Genomic DNA, 19,033 nt, shown 5'->3' with positions numbered 1-19,033 from the left:
AAATCAGCTGATGGGCTTAAGGGGTTTCCCTTATATGTAACTGTTTTCTTTCTTCTTGCTGATTTTAAAATTTTCTCTTAATCACTACTTTTTGCCATTTTCTTTATTATGTGTCTTGGTATGGACCTCTTGGGGTTGTTTTTATTGGGAAACTCTTAGCTATTATTTCTTCAAAAAGACTTTTCTGCCCCCTTTTCTCTCTCTTCTCCTTCTGGGACCCCTACAATGTGAATGTTATTATACTTGATGATGTCCTTGAGTTCCCCTAACCTAGTCTCACTTTTATTATTCTTTTTTCTTTTTGCTGTTCAGCTTGATTATTTTCCATTACTCTGTCCTCTAGGTTACTGGTCCATTCTTCTGCCTCTTGTAATCTACTACCAATTCCCTCTGCTGTATTTTTAATTTCATTTATTGAGGTCTTCATCTCCAGCTGGTTCTTTTTAATATTTTTTATCTCTTCATTGAGAGTTGCATTAAGATTCTCCACTCTGTTCTCAAGACCAGTAAGTATCTTTATTACCATTATTTTGAATTCTTTTTTTTTAAGATTTTATTTATTTATTCATGAGAGAGAGAGAGAGAGAGAGAGAGAGAGAGAGAGAGGCAGAAACACACACAGAGGGAGAAGCAGGCTCTATGCAGGGAGCAATGGGGGACCCACCCGATGCGGGACTCCAGGATCATGCCCCAGGCCAAAGGCAGGTGCCAAACTGCTGAGCCACCTAGGGATCCCCCATTATTTTGAATTTTTAATCAGGCATATTGTTTATCTCTATTTCATTGAGCTATTTTGCTATGATTTTGTTCTGTTCTTTCCTTTAGTACATATTCCTTTGTCTCTTCATTTGGCTAACTCTGTATTTGTTCTATGTATTAGGAAAGTCAATTATATCTCCTCATCTTGAAAGTAATGACCTTATGAAGAAGAGTTCCTGTGGTGTCCTATATGGCACAATATCCCCTCTCAACAAGAACCAGGTGCTTCAGGGTGTTCCTTTTGTGGATTTCATGTGCTAAGCCTTGTTTGTCTTCAGTGCAGTTGGCTGCAAAGGCCCACTTTGTCTGTTGTGGGCCAGGTTTGATCACTGTGCTGTTAAAGGGCCAGCCTGAGACCATCGTGGGCTTGTAGTTGGGTGGTGTCAGCAATTAGGCTAGATACCTGTCCTCAACCCATTTTTTGGGTGCTCTTCTTGACTCATCCCCTGAGAGGCTTTTGCTGGTAGGTGGGTCTGGCATCAGGCTAGATGCAGGCTAGCCTGCAGGGGCTGCAGATGCCCTGATCAGCAGGGCACTCTCTCTGCACTGACAGTTATAAGGTTGGGCTGCTGCGGCTATGAGTGTACTGGTGTGTATTGTTATCTTCCCTTCTCCCTGGGGCAGGAGTTACTTTGGAGTGGCAATGGTCTTTCAGGGGCTGCTTGCGGGATGAGATGTGGCAGGAGCTGCTTCTGAGGCACTCCTACCTAGTGGGCAGGTTGGATGGGGCAGATCTGCCAGAGAATGTGGAGGGTGGGTCATGTGGCATTAGCAAGTAAGTGGAGAATATTGTGCTATGTTTCGCAGGGGTCTAGCTATCTAGCCTGGGGAGAAGAGAGAGAGAGAGAGAGAGAGAGAATGGCTCCTGCTAACTCTTTTGTTCTTAGAAAATTCTCCTAAAGATCCCTGCCCCTCCAGTACACATGGCAGGATTAGTGAATCAACCTCCTTCATGCATACCCCAGGCACTTTTCTTTTTTAAAAAAAAATTTTTTAAATTTATTTATGATAGTCACAGAGAGAGGGAGAGAGAGAGACAAAGACATAGGCAGAGGGAGAAGCAGGCTCCATGCACTGGGAGCCTGATGTGGGATTCAATCCTGGGTCTCCAGGATCGCGCCCTGGGCCAAAGGCAGGCGCCAAACCGCTGTGCCACCCAGGGATCCCCACAGGCACTTTTCAAACTGCTGCTTTTATGCTGTGTCTCAGTGGGGTTCTTTGTTATGCTCTCTCTTTAAGAGTGGAGACTCAGTTTCCTATCACCCTCCAGCCTGTTGATTTTTAAAGTATGCTAAAGAGTGAAGCCCTGCTGGTTATGAAAATTCATGAAGTTAAACACCACGGGGTTTCAAAACCCAATGCTATGGGGATACATCTTCCCAGCACTCGTCCCGAAATCCAGAGTGCCTGATGTAAGTCTGCTTCTTTTTCTCCTCTGTGCATGTAGCGTTCCTCCTGTTGTGGTTAGTCTCTCCAGGAGTTTGGTTCCCAACCCTATCTCTGCCCCTCCTACCCTCTTCAATATATCCTCTTCTCTAGGGTTAACTGTGGAATGTCTGTTATGCCAGCCTTCAGGTCATTTTCTGGGTTGGATGCACTGATGTGGCTGTAATCTAGGTGTGCCCATGGGACAAGGTTAGCATAGATTCCCACTAGTCCCAGACTTTCTTCCCAGAACTTGAGTGTTTCTTTATTTTTAGAAAATTTTAAAAATATATTTATTAGATTTATTTAAAAGATTTTATTTATTTGACAGACAGATAGAGAGAACCAGAGAGAATAGCAGAGGGAGAGGGAGAAGCAGACTCCCTAATGAACAGGGAGACTGACATGGGGCTTGATCCCAGGCCCCTGGGATCATGACCTGAGCTGAAGGCAGATGCTTAACTAACTGAGCCACCCAGGCACCCCTTGAGTATCTTTTTTCAATTATTTTTGGTTTATTCCTGGGAGTGGAATTGCTGGATCACATTGTAATTCTATGTATAAACTTTTGAGGAACCACTAAACTATTTCCCACATTGGCTGAACCATTTTACATTCCTATCTGTGATGTATACAATTGCTTTTTTAAAAAATTGGATACTTAAAATGTAAATCTTATAAAGCATACAAACTATAAAACACCAATGAAGGAAATCAAAGATCAAAACAAATGGAGAGACATAACATGTTTGTGTTTTGGAAGGGTCAATACAGGATAGATGTCAATTCTTCCTTGTACAGGTTTAAAACAATTCCTATAAAAATCCCAGTAAGATTATTTTTCCAAAATTCATGTTAAAAGTCAAAGGAACTAGAGTAGGTAAAGCAATTTTATTTATTTTTTATTTTTCAAAGGATTTAAAAAATTTATTTATTTGAGAGACAGAGCAAGAGAGAGCAGGGGGAGGAGCAGAGGGAGAGGGACAAGCAGACTCTATGCTGAGCATGGAGCCCAATACAGGGCTCAATCTCATGATTCTGAGATCATGACTCAGATCATGACCTGAGCTGAAATCAAGTCAGACACTCAAACAATTGAGCCACCCAGGCACCCCTATGTAAAGCAATTAAAAAAAAAAAAAGAAGAAGAAGAACATGAGAAGAATCTACCCGTTTTTAAGACTGTATGGTATTGGCAAAGGGATAAATACATAGATCAATGGAACAGAACAGAGAACTCAGAAATAGACCCACACAAAGGGTCAAAGGTAATTTAATGGAGGAATAGAGGGAAAATAAACTTTAACAAATAGTGCTGGAGCAGCAACTGGACATCTATAGGCCAAGAACAACACAAGGAAGAAAAGAAAAAGAAAAAAAATTAACCTTAAGTACCTTACAAAATTTAACTTGGATCATGGGCTTAAATGAAACTATAAAACTATAACTTAAACTATAACTGAAACTATAAAACTATATGACTATAACATAAAACTATAAAACTTTAAGGGAAAAAAGGAGAAAAAATTTGAAATCTAGGGTTTGTCAAAGAGTTCTTAGATTTAATACAAAAAGCATGATTTACACAAGGAAAAATTGATAAACTAAACTTCATCAAAACTAAAACCCTTTGCTTTGTGAAGGATCCTATTAAGAGAATGAAAAGACAAGCTGGGAGTGGAAGAAAATATTTACAAACCACATATCTGACAAAGGACTGGTATCTAGAATATATAAAGAACTCTCAAAACTCAATAGTAAAAAAGCAAACAATCCACTTAGAAAATGAACAAGAGGTGTAAGGAGACAGTTCACCCAAAAGGAGATAACAGATGGCAAATAAGCACATGAAAAGTTATCCGACATCATTAGCAAATTAAAACCACCATGATATATCACTATCACTACATACCTATCAGAATGGCTAAAATAAAACATTGTGACAGCATCAAATGCTGATGCGGATGCTGTGAAGCTGGATTACTCATACATTGATGCTGGGAATGTAAAATGATACATCCACTCTGGAAAACAATTTGGCAGTTTCTTAAAAAATTAAACATATGGCTCAGTCAGTTGACTGTAGGACTGACTCTTGGTTCTGGCTCAGGTCATGATCTTGTGGGTCCTGAGATGGACCCATGGATCAGACTCTGCTCAGCGGGGAGTCTGCTTGAAGATTCTCTCCCTCTGCCCCTCCTCCTACTCTCTCACTCTTTCAAATAAATAAATCTTAAAAAAAAAGAAAGAAAGAAAGAAAGGAAAAGAAACTAAACTAAAATATGTGGGGCACCTGGGTGGCTTAGTCAATCAAGTGTCTGACTTTTGATTTTGGCTCAGGTCATGACCTCAGGTTATGAGATGGAGCTCTGTTGCGCTCTGTGCTAAGCATGAAGCCTACCTACTTAAGAGTCTCTCTCTCCCTCTCTCTCTGCCCTTTCCCCCACCTCTCTCCCTCTCTCCCTCTCTTAAAAAAAAAAAAAGCTAAACATGACCTTGTGGTTGCACTCCTGGACATTTATGATGTTCACGTTATAAACCTGTATGTGTATGTCCACAGCAGCTTTATTCATAATAGTCCCAAATTGGAAAAACCGAGATGTCCTTCAACATGTGAATGGTTAAACAAACTGTGGTAATCTATGTGGTGATGCAATGAAATACAACTCAACAATAAAAGGGAAAGGACTATTGATACATGCAATGACCTTAAATGTCCAGAGAATTATGCTGACTGAACAAAACCAATCCCCAAATGTCACATATGGTAGGCTCCTATTTATTTGTTTATAAAGATTTTATTTATTATTTGAGATAGAGAGTGAGAAAGAGAGCACAAGCCAGGCGGCAAAAGAAGCTCAAGCTCTGCACTCTCCTAACAGGGAGCCTGATGCAGGACTTTATCCTAGGATCCCAGGATCATGACCTGAGCCAAAGGCAGACACTTAACAAACTGAGCCACCCAGGCTACCTAAGCCACCTTGTCTGCCTCTTTTTTTTTTTTTTTAAGATTTTATTTATTCATTCATGAAACACACACACACACAGAGACAGACAGAGAGAGAGAGAGAGAGAGAGAGAGAGAGAGGCAGAGGGAGAAGCAGGCCCCACGCAGGGAGGCTGATGAGCCTGAGCCTGAAGTGGGACTGGATCCCGGGTCTCCAGGATCACGCCCTGGGCCGCAGGCGGTGCTAAACCGCTGAGCCCCCCGGGCTGCCTTGTCTGCCTCTTTTTATATAACATTCTTGAAATGATAAATTATAGAAATGGAGAACAGATTAGTGTTTGCCAGTGACTAAAGAGGAAGCGGTATGGTATAATAGGCAACATGAGGGATCTTTATAATGTTGGAAATGTTCTGTATCTTGACTGTGTCAGTGCCAACACCCTGGTTGTAATTACACTGTAGTTCTGGAATATGTTAATCCTGGGAGAAATTGGGTTAAGGGTAAATGGATCTCTCTGCATTATTTCTAACAGCTGCATGTGAATTTGTAATGATCTCAAAATAAAGAATTTAATGGAAAACAATATGTATTTTTTAAGGTGATGGAATTAGCAAATAACAGGAGACTATTAAAAATGACCAAGAAAACTAGAAATAGAACCAAAATGCTTAGAAAATAAATATATTGTGGGGCACCTGGGAGACTCAGTGATTGGGTGTCTGCCTTTGGCTCGGGTCGCAGTCCTGGGGTCCGATCCAGTCCTGCATCAGGCTCCCTGTGGGGAGCCTGTTTCTCCCTCTGCTTATGTCTCTGCCTCTCTCTCTGTGTCTCTCATGAATAAATAAATAAAATCTTTTTTAAAAAGATTGTAGGGATCCCTGGGTGGCGCAGCGGTTTGGCGCCTGCCTTTGGCCCAGGGCGCGATCCTGGAGACCCGGGCTCGAATCCCACGTCAGGCTCCCGGTGCATGGAGCCTGCTTCTCCCTCTGCATTCTCTCTCTCTCTCTCTCTCTCTCTCTCTCTGTGACTATCATAAATAAAGAAAAAAAATTTAAAAAATAAATAAATAAATAAAAAGATTGTAAATACATTGTTAAAATTAATGGCGTATTGGTCTCCTATGGCTGCTGTAATAAGTTACTGCAAATTTAGTGGCTTAAAACAACACATATTTATTTTCTTATATTTCTGGAGGTCAGAAATCTGAATTAGTCTCACCGTGCCAAAATCAAGTGTCAGCAAGACTGTTCTTTCGGAGGCTCTACGGAAGAACCCAATTTGTTGCCTTTTTTCTTCTAGGAACCACCACAGTCCTTGGCTTAGAACCCCATTCCTCCATCTTCAGAGGCAGCAGCATCAGGCCAAATCCTTTCCTGCTTACCATCTCTGATTCTTCTTTTTCTGCCTCCCTCTTCCACTCATAAGGGCCCTTATAACTACACTGGGCTCACCCGGATAATCCACCACAATTTTCCCATCACAAGGTGAGCTGATTACCACCCTGAATTCCATCTGCTACTTTAATTCTGCTTTGCGATATTCACATTTTCCAGGTATAGGCCATGGACATCATGGGGGGGAAGGTATTAATTGCTCTGCCTACCACAGATGGGTTAAAGAGCAGATTCAAATATTTGCAAAATAATTAATGAATGGAAAGACAGAAATGAAGAGGTTACTCAGAATGGAGCCAAAGAAACAGGATATATAAAATATGAGAGTTTAAAAGTTATGGAACATAAAATTCAGAATCCTAGAATAAAAGAGAATCTTTCTAATTTTTCTACCAGAGGTTAATATAAGGGTAAATGGAAAGAATTAGTATCTTTATTGTCTTCATTTTGGTGTATCTCATCAATTTTACATTGATAAAGTTTTACTTTTGAGTTTGAACATACTTTTCTCAGAAGGCAACCTTTGATAGGAACTTAAATATTCTTGAGCATTTGCGGTCACAGGCTGAATGCATTTTAGTGTGAATGACAACACGCGATAGAATCAGTATGCCTTATGTAGACTTTCCCCGTTTAAAAGGTTTATACATATTTTATTGGGGAAATTTATTGAATATGTATTTGGTTGGGGGAAATCACGGATTCACGTAAACGGTATAAGATGTGCAGCCAAGAACAGATTTAAGAACAGGAAGAAAAGCTTAGATTTGTAAAAGTATAAATCGAAGTAAATGCTCTGTTGCAACAAGTTTGATTACTTTGAGAAGCTTTTCCTCCAGGCACACGGGTTCCATTTTAACAAGAGTTTCACCGACTTCGACTCTGGTTGCAGGATCTGGGATGGTACTTTTATTTTTTAAATTTATTTTTAAAATTTTTAAAGATTTTATTTATCTATTCATGCGAGACACTCAGAGGGGGCAGAGACCCAGGCGGAGGGAGATGCAGGCTCCTCGCAGGGAGCCCGACGCGGGACTCGATCCCTGGACCCCGGCGTCAGGACCTGAGCCGAAGGCCACTGGACCACTGAGCCACCCGGGTGCCCCCTGGGGGGTGCTTTGGAGAGGCCTGGCCCGGGCTCTCGGCCGCCGCGGCCGGCCTGGCGGGGAGAGTTCCCGAGCGCGTCGCTCCCGAGCGTGCTCTCCCGCGGGCTCACCCGGCCCTGCGCGGAGCGCCCCTCGCGCCCCTCGCGCCCCCCGCCCCTCTCCGCGCCCCGCGTGTCCCCACCTCCCGCCAGCCCGGCCCAAGCGCAGACCCCGCCTCGGCCGCCTGGCACCGCCTCCCCCTGCGCACCGCCAGCAAGGGCGCGTGGGCGCGGCCGCCGGTGCCCTCCCGGCCAGTTCCCGTTCCGGGCCGGGGCCCAGCCGCTCCCGCCCTAAGCCTCCCGCCGCCGCCGCCCGCGCCGCGAGCTCCCCGGGTCAACGCGCTTGGGGGGGGTCTCCGCGCTTGGGGGGTCTCCGCGCTCCGAGGTCTCCGCGCTTGGGGGGGGTCTCCGCGCTCCCGGGTCTCTGCGCTTGGGGGGGGGGTCTCCACGCTCCGAGGTCTCCGCGTTCCCGGGGGGGTCTCCACGCTCCGGGGTCTCCGCGTTCCCGGGGGTGTCTCCGCGCTCCGAGGTCTCCGCGCTTGGGGGGGTGTCTCCGCGCTCCGGGGGTCTCCGTGCTTGGGGGGGGGTGTCTCCACGCTCCGGGGGTCTCCGCGCTTGGGGGGGTGTCTCCGCGCTCCGAGGTCTCCGCGCTCCCGGGGGTTCTCCGCGCTCCGGGGCTCTCCGCGCTCCTGGGGGGGGGGGGAGTCTCCGCGCTCCGAGGTCTCCGCGCTCCCGGGGGTTCTCCGCGCTCCGGGGGTCTCCGCGCTCCGGGTCTCGCTCTGGGTCCCAGCTGCTTCGAGGTCTGCACGGGACGAACCCAGGTAAGTTTCAGCGACGCGCGATGGTTCGCACGGGGAAGAGGTTTCCCAGGGGCCCCGGGCGCCGCGAGCGAGGAGGCGCAGAGAGGAGGGGGCGGGTTTGTGGGCGCAGCGCGAAGCTCCCCGGGCAGAGCTCCGGGTGGAACCGGGAGGAGAAATGCAGAAAAAGTTCAGACGGATGAACTTCAGTGTCTGCGGGATCATCGATCCTTGGGGAATTGGGGAATTTTCTAAATCCTTCCGGCAGCTTAGAAGGCCCCGGTCTTACATCAGAGTCCGGGGGAGGGTGGGGGGGACCCAGGCCTCAATTGCGTTTAAATTCCCCAGGTGATGCCCAGGGTTGGGAAGGGAAGGCGGGCGGGCGGGCCGACCCGACCCCCGACGGGGACCCGCCGCAGACGGACCCGGTGCACCCCGCGCTGCGCGGCCCCGGGGCGGCAGGGGCTTCGCTCGGGCTGGGCTGTGCGCGCCGCCCCGAGGGGAATGGGACTTGCGGGTTCAGAACCTCAGCTATTCCGCACGCTGTGAAAACTCGGGCTGCCGGCGCCTTATGACCCCCGCTTGGTTCTGCCTTCTGGTAAATGGCTCCATTGTTGCATTTGAAATGAAGTTGGGGGAAATCAGTAAACTCGAGGCCTTGACACTTGTGGGTGATCTGCTTTAAGGGTGAGGCCGGCTGTGCTTGCCACAGGGCTGGGTTTGTCCCCCTTGCTAAAAGCCCCCATCCGGCTTAGGCCCTATCCAGCCAAGGGTACCTGGACTGCGAATGTCTGAGAGGGGCGGTTTTCACAGGAGGGACCCCTCTTCACCCTGGGAGAGATGCTGGGGGCAAGTAGCTACCAACCCAGAAGCAGGGACATTGCACAAGACACAGACTTCTACCACATGTGCAGGGCAGATAAAGGAAAAAAAAAAAAAAGCTGGATTTGAAACAAACAACATCCAAGAGGTAGAAGAAAGGACTCTCAAAGGTTTTAAGAAGAAAGAGTACATTTAATTTTTGTGGGGAAAGAAGTTCAGAGGTTTGGAGTCCCATCAAACCTGGACCCAAATTCAGATTCTCTCACTTCTGTGATATGTGACCATAGATAAGTCACCTGAAAACTGGGACTAGAAATGCTAACTGTCCTGGGCTTAATATAGTTAAATGAGATAACGTGTGCCTGGCAGGGCAGGTGGCACATGGCAGGTGCACTGTGAGTGGTGGTTATTTGTGTCTGACAATTTTCTTAGTACAGACATGATGTGGGGGTGGATGGGGGTTGTCCAAAATTGTCTCCCTCAATACTCTGTAACCCAGCTCTTCTCCTGCCCCTTGGGCCTCTGGGTGCTTTGAGGTCTAGACATTCCAGCCTCCAGTTCCTCCCACCTCCTGCCCCCAGGGCTAGTTGATGGTTCTGGAATATGGCTCACTCTGAATGATGGGAATGCATTTTTTAATTTTTTTAAAAGGATTTTTGATTTATTCATTTGAGACAGAGAAAGAGAAAACACAAAAGAAGGTGAGAGAGGCAGAGGGAAGAAGGAGAAGCAGACTCCCAGCTGAGCCGGGAGCCAGACACAGGGCTCAATCCCAGGACCCCGAGATCATGACTTGAGCTGAAGGCAGATATACATCTGAGCCACGCAAGTGCCCTGGGGAATGAATTTCTTGGTAAAAGAAAGCAGTCCTTCATCTTGAGACATCTCCACCCCACTGCCACATATATAAAAAATGGGCTTCCAAGAAAACTGGGCTGTTTATAGGGTCTCAGGATTGATGTGGGCACACATGTGGCTCTCCTGTTGGCAGCGTCCCCACCCTACACCTGGGCTGCTCCTGTTTTGCCTCTGACTCTTGGCCTAGGGACAATTAACCGTTCTTCAATGACCAAGAACAGTCAGGAATTTGGGGAAGGGGGATTCAGATCCTATAATTGTCATGCCAATATCCCAGATGAACCTGTCACCCAGAAACCTGCTGTGTTTGTCAGTGATGATCAGGGTCACTTACAGTAACAGCAGCACTCTTTAGATATTAGTAACATAAACAGTGATGTCATGTAAAGAAGATCAGTGTTTCATGGTATATGTGCAATCACTGATTTTTACTTACACGAGGATATCAAATTCTTTTTTTTATCTGAAGAGAAGAGTTCAATATTTCTTCAAAACCTGAGACCTAAGACTAGGGTTTGAGGTTTAAGTTACTGGTTTATTTTACCATTCTCTTTTTGGGGAGGATTTTAGGCAAGATGAAATTGGAGAAGCTAAAATTTGTACTTGTGCTGAATTTTTGTCATGCAGAAGCTGTAGATATTTTGCATGTTTCTGGAAGTCCTGTTTTCTTTTATTGTCCGGACAAAGTCAGTTGTGTGCCACACAAAGGGCCTCCTTTCATCCATCCACAAGTCTGAACTTGTTTGGAGGAAAAGCCTTTGGTGCATCAACTGCTCATTGAGGGCAAGCGTTTTTTCCAAACTTGCCTTTTATATAAGAAGTGAGTAGTCACTGCCATTCAGTTGATTTATGGTTTATTTTTTAAAATATTTATTTACTCATGAGAGACTCACAGAGAGAGGCAGAGACATAGGCAGAGGGAGAAGCAGGCTCCCCGCAGGGAACCTGATATGGGACTTGATCCCGGGACTCCAGGATCATTACCTGAGCCAAAGGCAGATGCTCAGGGCACCTGGGTGGCTCAGTGGTGCCACTTAGGACTTTGGCTGAGTAGTCCTTTTCCTCTAAATTATAGAAAACTATAGTTTAAAGGACTGATAAATAGGTCCTAAATTATCATAAGGGTCCAGGAAATTGCAAAGTGAGCACCAGATTAAGCACCAGGTTTTAGTAGGTATTTTAATTTATTTTATTTTGTTTTGTTTTTTATTTATTTTTTTGTAGGCTCCATGCCCATTGTGGAGCCCAGCATGGGGCTTGAACTCACAACTCCAAGATCAAAGCCTGAGCTGATATCAAGAGTCAGGCCCTTAACCGACTAAGCCACCCAGACATCCCTAGTAGGTTGATATTTTAATAAAACATGAAAACTCACCACATTCTGTTTGTTTCAGGATGTTGGTAGTTGCCTTCTTTCTGTGTCTTCATCACCAGGCAGGTAAGAGGCAGTAAATAGTTGTGACGATTTGTAGGTATTTTCAGAGCCACATGCAACCGGGTAGGACAGTGCATTGCTAGGGAAAATCCTTCCATGGCAAGAGCTGTGAGCAGATGATGATTTACTTGAAAAAATATTTGTGCTGTTCTAATTTTCAAAAAATCAAAGTCTCATGACTAAGAACTTTCTGTGTGCATCCCCCAGTTGCTACCTATGACCCCAAACTAAACCTTCTAGAAGGAACTTGGTGGAAAGGTAGGCTTTTCTTTGGGGATACCCTTACTTCGTATAGTTCATGACAGTGGGCTCTTTCGTTGGGATGGAGGCACTCAGGGACCCACCCCATTTATCAAGGGAGTGTTTTGTTTTACTTTTAATATGAATTCAGGCATGTCAGCGGTTTTGAGCTGAGGTAGGAGATCGTAACAAATATAGACAGGCAGGACGAAAATGGAGGAGACTGTGGTTTTGGGGTCAGAACTGAGCTCGGGCCCCTGCTTGGTTCCTTAACTGTGTGACCTCAGCCAAGATACTTAACCTCTGGGACCCTGTGTCCTCCTTTGTCAAATACTTAAAAGCATGCTTTCTTTACAGAGCGGTTTTGAGTATTTGGTGAGGTAGTTGATGGAAAGTGCTTAGCGCACCCCCTGGCTTTCAGGAAACGGTAATTGCTCCGATGCTGCTGCTGAAGATTGCTTGGGTTGGAGTGCTGGTCTTGCCCTCTCGGAGCTGTGTGGCTTTGGATAAGGTGTCTGACACTCATGAGCCTCAGTGTTTGTATCTGTAAAATGGGGATAACTCTACCTACCTCTGTGGAAGGATTGATTTGAGGCCTGATGAGATGATGATGCATCTGATCGGTGGACCCTAAATAAAAGCAAACAGGTACATCGATTTACTTTCACAGCCCTGAGCCAGTAGCCCTCTGCGCTAGTTATCATTTCCCCCATTTTACAGATGAGATGACTAAGGCTTAGTGAGATGAAATAACTAGCTCGAAGGCAACAGAGAGTCAATGCTGCACCCAGGATTTGAAGCAGACCCCACTGAACCAGAGGTCCAGGAGCACCCCTCCCTCTGCTCACCTCCTCCTTGTTTCCACACCCGCCTTCTGTAATTGGCCGGCAGATGTGATTATGCTCTTGGAAGGGCTCTGTTTCTGGACGCAGGGCCCCAGCTTCCAAACAACTGTCTGCTTAAGAAGTGAAAGTAAGACTCCTCCCCCACCCCAGATTTGCAGCTTTTAAATCTCGACTGTGGCTTCCACTGGCTGAACTAGTGGGTGGTGATGGGTGTGGTGGGGTTGGGGGAGCCCTGATACTCACATTGATGACTGTTACCAGAATGGGTTATGATGTTTATTTTGAGAAAAACGTCATCTCGGTGCACTGAGATTGCGAGCCTGGGTGTAATAAAACCTACCTTCCCCCGGACAGGTGTGTATGATACCCGGGGAGACAGAAACCAGGCCTGGAAGTTCCAGATGGGGTTCAGGCAGGAGGACACAACAGTATTTAAAGAACATTCCCCTCCCACCCCAAAGTGCCAGGCCTGTTCCAAGTAGATTGCCTTTTTTTTTTTTTTTTTATTTCCTACTCATCTTCTCTCTTCTGGACACCTCAGCAGCTTTTGCCTCTTTGGGGGATCTGGCAATCTCCCGAGAGGCCTGAGCCAGTGAAACTTGGGCCCAGATAAGCAAATTCTCCACTGAGTGAACTGTGGATGCTCTCGCCTTTCAGATAATGAGGTGGCAATTGTTTTTCTGGCTTTCCCCTGGGTGTGAAGCGCTCTGCTGGCTCCCCAGCCTGGTGTTGAGGGCTGTTAGGAAGCTATTTGTAGCTCCCGGTTCCTCCTGGCTCACTGGGGCTTCGGTTCTTCAATGTATTTATTCAACAAGTATTATCAGAAGACCTGGCTAGTGCCAGCCTATTAAAATATTTGGGATCTGGGAATAAATGAAACAGTCTCAGCACCTGGCCAGATGGAGTTTGCAGGCTACCGGAGGAGGAAGGGATGTACCGCACAAATACATAGTTCTGTGCTAAGTGTTGCAAGGGAAAACGGTAGGATGTCATGAGATCGAGTACCAGAGCTGTACTAGGATTAGGGAAGACTGGGGTATGCCTTTCCAAGAATGAGCCTTTTCAGCCAGGACTTGGGACGAAAAAGAGCCAGAGCCTGCCAGACACAGGGAACAGCAGGTTGAAGGCTCAGAGGCGGGAATGAGCTGGCTGTGTGGGGGAACGTGTAGAGAGAGCTGAAGAATGAACCAAACTCAGGCCAAGCAGAGCCTCCCGGGCTGGAAAAGATTTGGAATTTTATTCTAAAAGGCAGTGGGGGAGGGTGTGTGTGTGTGTGTGCTTGGGTGGCCCATTCAGTTGAGTGTCTGCCTTCGGCTTGGGTCATGATCCCTGGGTCCTGAGATGGAGCCCTGTGTCAGGCTCCATGATCAGTGGGGAGTCTGCTTCTCCTCTGCCCCTCATTCTGATCATTGTCTCTCAAATAAGTAAATAGAACAACAACAACAACAAAAGGTATTGGGAGGCCTTGAGGAGATCCTCCCTCCCCCACCTGTTAGTAATCTCCAAAAATAAAAGTAATTAACAGTTCCTATTTAAGCTTTATAAACCTTAATGTGTGAGACAATTCTGAAGGCAGAAATTATGGTTTTCAATTTCTAGATGAACCAACTGAAGCTCAGAATAAAGTAAAAGCTGGCAGGACCAGGAATCGGAGCACCGGCTCTGTGGTTCTGCGGGGCAGATGTGTAAATGCGTGTGGGCCTCCTAGGCACGAGCATCCTTCAGCAGGAGCCTCAGTGGATGGATGTGGGTGGATTCCAGTCCTTCCTGGCTCCTTGGAAACAGGAACAAAAGGCCCCGAAGAGCAGAGGCAGGTTGGAAGTGTGGGTGTCAGAGCATCAGGGTCTGCAGATACAGCTGCTGGGAATCTGGTCCCCCCCGCCCCTGCGGCCCCGGCCAAGGGAAGGGGCATCGGACAGTTCTTCATGCTAGTCTGCTCTCCCTGTGGCTTTTCCCCAAAAGCCCTGAAAGATGTGCTTTCTCCACACTGTTCATCACCTGGGGAGTGCATACACTTAAAAGACACAGGGTTTTGGGGGAAAAAAAATTCTTTTTTGGAGCTTTCAGGTCACAGAAAAAGCCTCCTAATCATAAGAGGCTGAGACCTCACCACGGCATGCCAGCTTGCTTTGGGGGCAGGGGCTGGGGGACCGGATCCGTACTGCCCCCTTTCTCCGTACTCCTGTGATGAGGTCACAGAATGAGAGGCCATGCAGGTCAGGTGTATTTGGGCCGGTGGGTGGGCCTGTTCCCTCAGGTAGGACGCACTGCGTGAGAACTCTGGAGGGCTCAGGCCCAGAGTGTTGCTGCCTCTTGGGGTACTTTGCATCCTCTTAACCCCTCAGCACCCTTCAGGGCCACCCTAGTACATCCCAGATACCCTGTGGCCAAGCTCCGGGGTAGATTTGTGTCTCAGGCGGTTCTGACTTGTGGCTGCATCTTCAAGTGGGGTGAATAAAAGTCTCCAGCTAAGTGTTTTGGCCAGCAATCAGCAGTGTTTATTTACTCAAGGCCAAGTTTCAACTTCAGCCTCTTGAGGTGACTAATATATTCTGTTCTTATGGAGTGCCTTTCCTTTGAGAAGCCCCAGACACTTTCTCTGCTGGTTCTAAATGCCATCTCCAGATGTCGTGGGGCTTCTGGATCTGACGCTTCTGGAGCACTTTCTTCCCTGAGTACGTAAATCCACTTACCAAGTTCCAGATCTGGGTCTCCGATTCAGGCCTCTGTTGTCTTCTGTTTTGAGATATTTCTATTCGCTGGCCCCTCAGAGATGAATAGCAAGCAGGCTGTTTTTGGAACTTTGTTTTTCAAAGCCTGGATAACACCAGAAAAATGTCTGGCAACAATTAATTGCACATCAGTCTCATAAGGCCTCCTGGCAGGTCATTGTCACAAAGCATAAGTGATTTTGTGCCGAGAGCGTATATAGACAATGCCCTGGAAGGCATGAGTTCTGGTTGAACTTTTTAAGACAGCAGCTAATACAAATGCCTTTGAGCAGTAGAAAGTACTGGTGCCTGCAAATCTGACTGTACCCACTAATAAACTCATTAGCAAGTGAGTGTGTGAACTCTGGGATTAACGTTCAATGCACGTTAATGAAGCACCTGCTATAAAAGTGCATGTGCCAGATTCATTCATTCAGCAGTTTTTTAGCTGCATCCTCTATCTAGAGATACGGTGACTAACCCGAGAGACTCCATGCCCCGAAGTCAAATGCTGGGCCTCCAGGATGGACCAGACTGAAGTCCTAGCCCAGTCTCCCTTCTTGACCAGGATAAGTCAAGACCAGTGCTGTTCTAAACACTGTGTGTATATTCACTCAGTGAACCCTCAGCAGCCTTAGGAGCTAGGTTCTGTTATTATCTGCATTTTAACACCAAAGCGCAGGGGGAGGCATGATGTCATTTGTCCTAATCGCACAGCTAGTGATTGGAATCAGGTAAGCTGGTTTCAGAGTCTCGGCTGTTCACTGCCACCATCAGTCAATTTGAAGGGAGAAGTCAGGAAAGAAAAAGCTGAAGTTCCCCATCCTCTGTGAGAAATGGGAATAAAGTACTGAGGGAGTTCCCGGTGGGGAGAGAGGGGTGGAGCCGAGGAACAGGGTGAGGGGGTCCCACCTCCCCCATTCCAACAGGCTCAGCCCCTGCTGGGTGGGGAGATGTGGTCCTGCCACACAAGCAGGTATTTTAAATACGAAAGAAGCATTTGCCTCGGTGCTGGGAGACCTGGGTTCTGGTTCTGTTTGATCCACTCGGCCCAGGGCCTCAGTTTCCTCACCTCTAAAATGAGGGCATTGAACGACATTCTGTTCCACTCTGGAAGTCCATGGTTCCAGCAGAGAAGGGAAGGGCTGGCTCTGCATGCATTCTACTCAGGGTTTCTTTTCTTTTTAAAAAAATTTTATTTATTATTCACAGAACACACAGAGGCAGAGACACAGGCAGAGGGAGAAGCAGGCTCCATGCAGGAAGCCCAGTGTGGGACTTGATCCCAGGACCCCAAGACCATGACCTGAGCCAAAGCTTGACCACTGAGCCACCCAGGTGCCCTCTACCCAAGGTTTCTGGACCAGAAGGCCTGACTCTGAGGGATGTGGAGGCAGACATTTGACTTCCCAGAAGGCCCCGGCAGTGTGACGGGAAGTCTGCATTCCATCAGTGTCCACCCATCCTGAGTGATGACATCAGCTGGGGCTGCATTCCTTCCTTTGTAGGGAGGGTGGCAGTGTCTGTGTCTGGAGTCCTGTGGCGCTTTCACAAGGAGGGAAGATAGCAAAGAGATAGATGGAAGGGGGAGGGGAGAGGCGGGGAGGGAGGAAGGCAAGGGAGATTATGGGAGACTTCTGTATCTGCTTTGAAATGCTGAGGGATTAAGGGCTTTCAGATACTTTAAATGAGTGTTAATGGAGCTCAAAAGCTTCCAATAATAATTGTAGCCTCATCCATCTGCTTAATTTTCTCTAGGGGGAACTGGTAGTTTCCTGGTGTGACAGAGGCATACAGGAGTGAGCTTGTTTTCCAGGATATGAATTTGAAAACAAAATAAGGCAAGTGAATAAAAATGATGACAACAGGGATGCCTGGGCATATAAGAAGAGACATTGAGATTGCTCTTTGAGGGGCACCTGGGTGGTTCAGTGGTTGAGCATCTGCCTTGGGCTCAGGGTGTGATCCTGGGGTCCTGGGATCAAGTCCCACATCGGGCTCCCTGCAGGGAGCCTGCTTCTCCCTCTGCCTGTGTCTCGGCCTCTTTCTGGGTCTCTCATGAATAAATAAATAAAATCTTAAAAAAAAAAAAAAAGAACAACAGGAAACCCATGAAAGAGAGAGAGAGATCAATCTGTGTAGACCCATTAAAGAACGGCGGCTTGTGTTTATGTAATGTCAGAAGCCTGGGAGCATAATGGAGCTAGTGTTTTTTGTGGATTGTACAGCAGGGAAAGTGGGAGCCAACTTGAGTTGACCCATTGGGTGTATTCTCTGCTCAGCTCTGCCGATACTGTGTAGCAAATTGCTGGGCATTCGCTTTCTGTGAGATTGCTGTTGAGATGGGTTAGTCCACCCACTTGCTGTTGGGCGCCGTGAATACCCATTTGGTTCAAGTCAACAAACACGGTATAATTACCTTCATCATTTTAGAACTGGTCTGAGGAGGCTGTGGATCCTATTCACCAAAATGAATCTTATTCAAGAGAAGAGAAATTTCCTTGAGGAGAATCCGGATGTGGCCCTCGATGCTCATAGGTGTGTGGGTTCAAGTTTTGCTGGGGTTTAGCATCAGGTTGACCGGGTCTATTCTAAATGGTGTTTTACAACCCAGGTAATATCTCTGAAGTAGGCAGGGAATGATGGCTTTATTGAACTCATCTGAACTTTGAATTCAACAAGTAAATATTTAATTATTATCTGATATCAATGATCAATTTCTGTTGTCCAGGTCTGTGGGAGTGAGAGTGTTTTAGAAATCCATGTTGTACATGGCAGCTTGTGGCTTTGCCAGAGATGGTGTTTGCTCAGTAGACCTTCATGATAGGATGTGCTTTTCACAGAAAGGGGAAAGAATCTAAAATGGTTTTGTTGGTAATGATATCTTTTGGGTGGAGAGGAGATATATTGAGTGGGAAAATGTGAGGCCCCTTTGGCATCACTCATCAAAATGAAAGCGTCACTTGGGGTCAAAGTATTCCACAGAAGGCAGTTGAGTTGAGATTGTTTTATTTTTTAAAATTTTTTACTTTTTTTTTTAAAAGATTTTATTTATTTATTCATGAGAGACACAGGGAGAGAAGCAGAGACACAGGCAGAGGGAGAAGCAGGCTCCATGCAGGGAGCCTGACGTGGGACTTGATCCCGGGTCTCTAGGGTCAGGCCATGAGCTGAAGGCAACACTAAACCGCCGAGTCATCCAAGTTGCCCAAGTTGAGATTGTTTTAAACTGTGCAGAGGTTTGTGCTACCTGAAAGAAAGGGGAAAATACAAATGGAAACGAAGTATTTGGTGATCATGGAGCATTTCTTCAATAGGATATTGCTTGAGGTCCTGAGATTGAAAAAAAAATCTACTTGAAAGTCAGTTTTGTTGATTCTTTTGCTGTGGGATTTTTTTTGTGTGAGGATTGATATTTTCACTTTAGATTCCTTCTTTCAAACCAGACTTCGTGGCAATGCCACGAGTGGACAGCCTCCTATTAAATTGAAGACAGAATAAAACTGTTCCCACTCACAACCCTGTCAGCTTGACTGTGATATTTCATCAAACAAGGAGGATCTCATTTATTTATAGATGCACAGAGTCGTAACATCCCACCTGAGTTCCTTTGGTTTCAATGAACCGTCATTTCGTTTAATGGGGACTGAGCCTT

The 19,033-nt window shown here is 46.4% G+C and overlaps 1 protein-coding gene across 6 annotated transcripts in view; it reads left to right on the top strand.

Moving 5' to 3' along the window:
- Positions 1 to 8,119: 8,119 nt before the first annotated feature.
- NOD1 (nucleotide binding oligomerization domain containing 1) overlaps positions 8,120 to 19,033 on the top strand; it is a 67,177-nt gene continuing 56,263 nt past the window's right edge. For 5 of the 6 annotated variants that reach the window (XR_008663027.1, XM_055314585.1, XM_055314588.1 and 2 more), the window contains exons 1-2: positions 8,120 to 8,219; positions 8,312 to 8,491. The gene's annotated coding sequence lies outside the window, so the exon portion shown is untranslated. Of the gene's footprint in view, positions 8,220 to 8,311; positions 8,492 to 11,545; positions 11,586 to 19,033 lie in introns of those variants that run through there. The other variant, XM_055314589.1, reaches the window with a different exon arrangement.

Source organism: Nyctereutes procyonoides, unplaced genomic scaffold, assembly GCF_905146905.1.
Source record: "Nyctereutes procyonoides isolate TBG_1078 unplaced genomic scaffold, NYPRO_anot_genome, whole genome shotgun sequence".
NCBI lineage: Eukaryota > Metazoa > Chordata > Mammalia > Carnivora > Canidae > Nyctereutes > Nyctereutes procyonoides.
The sequence above is the reverse complement of the archived record's forward strand: the minus strand, read 5'-3'. Positions and strand labels throughout refer to the sequence as shown.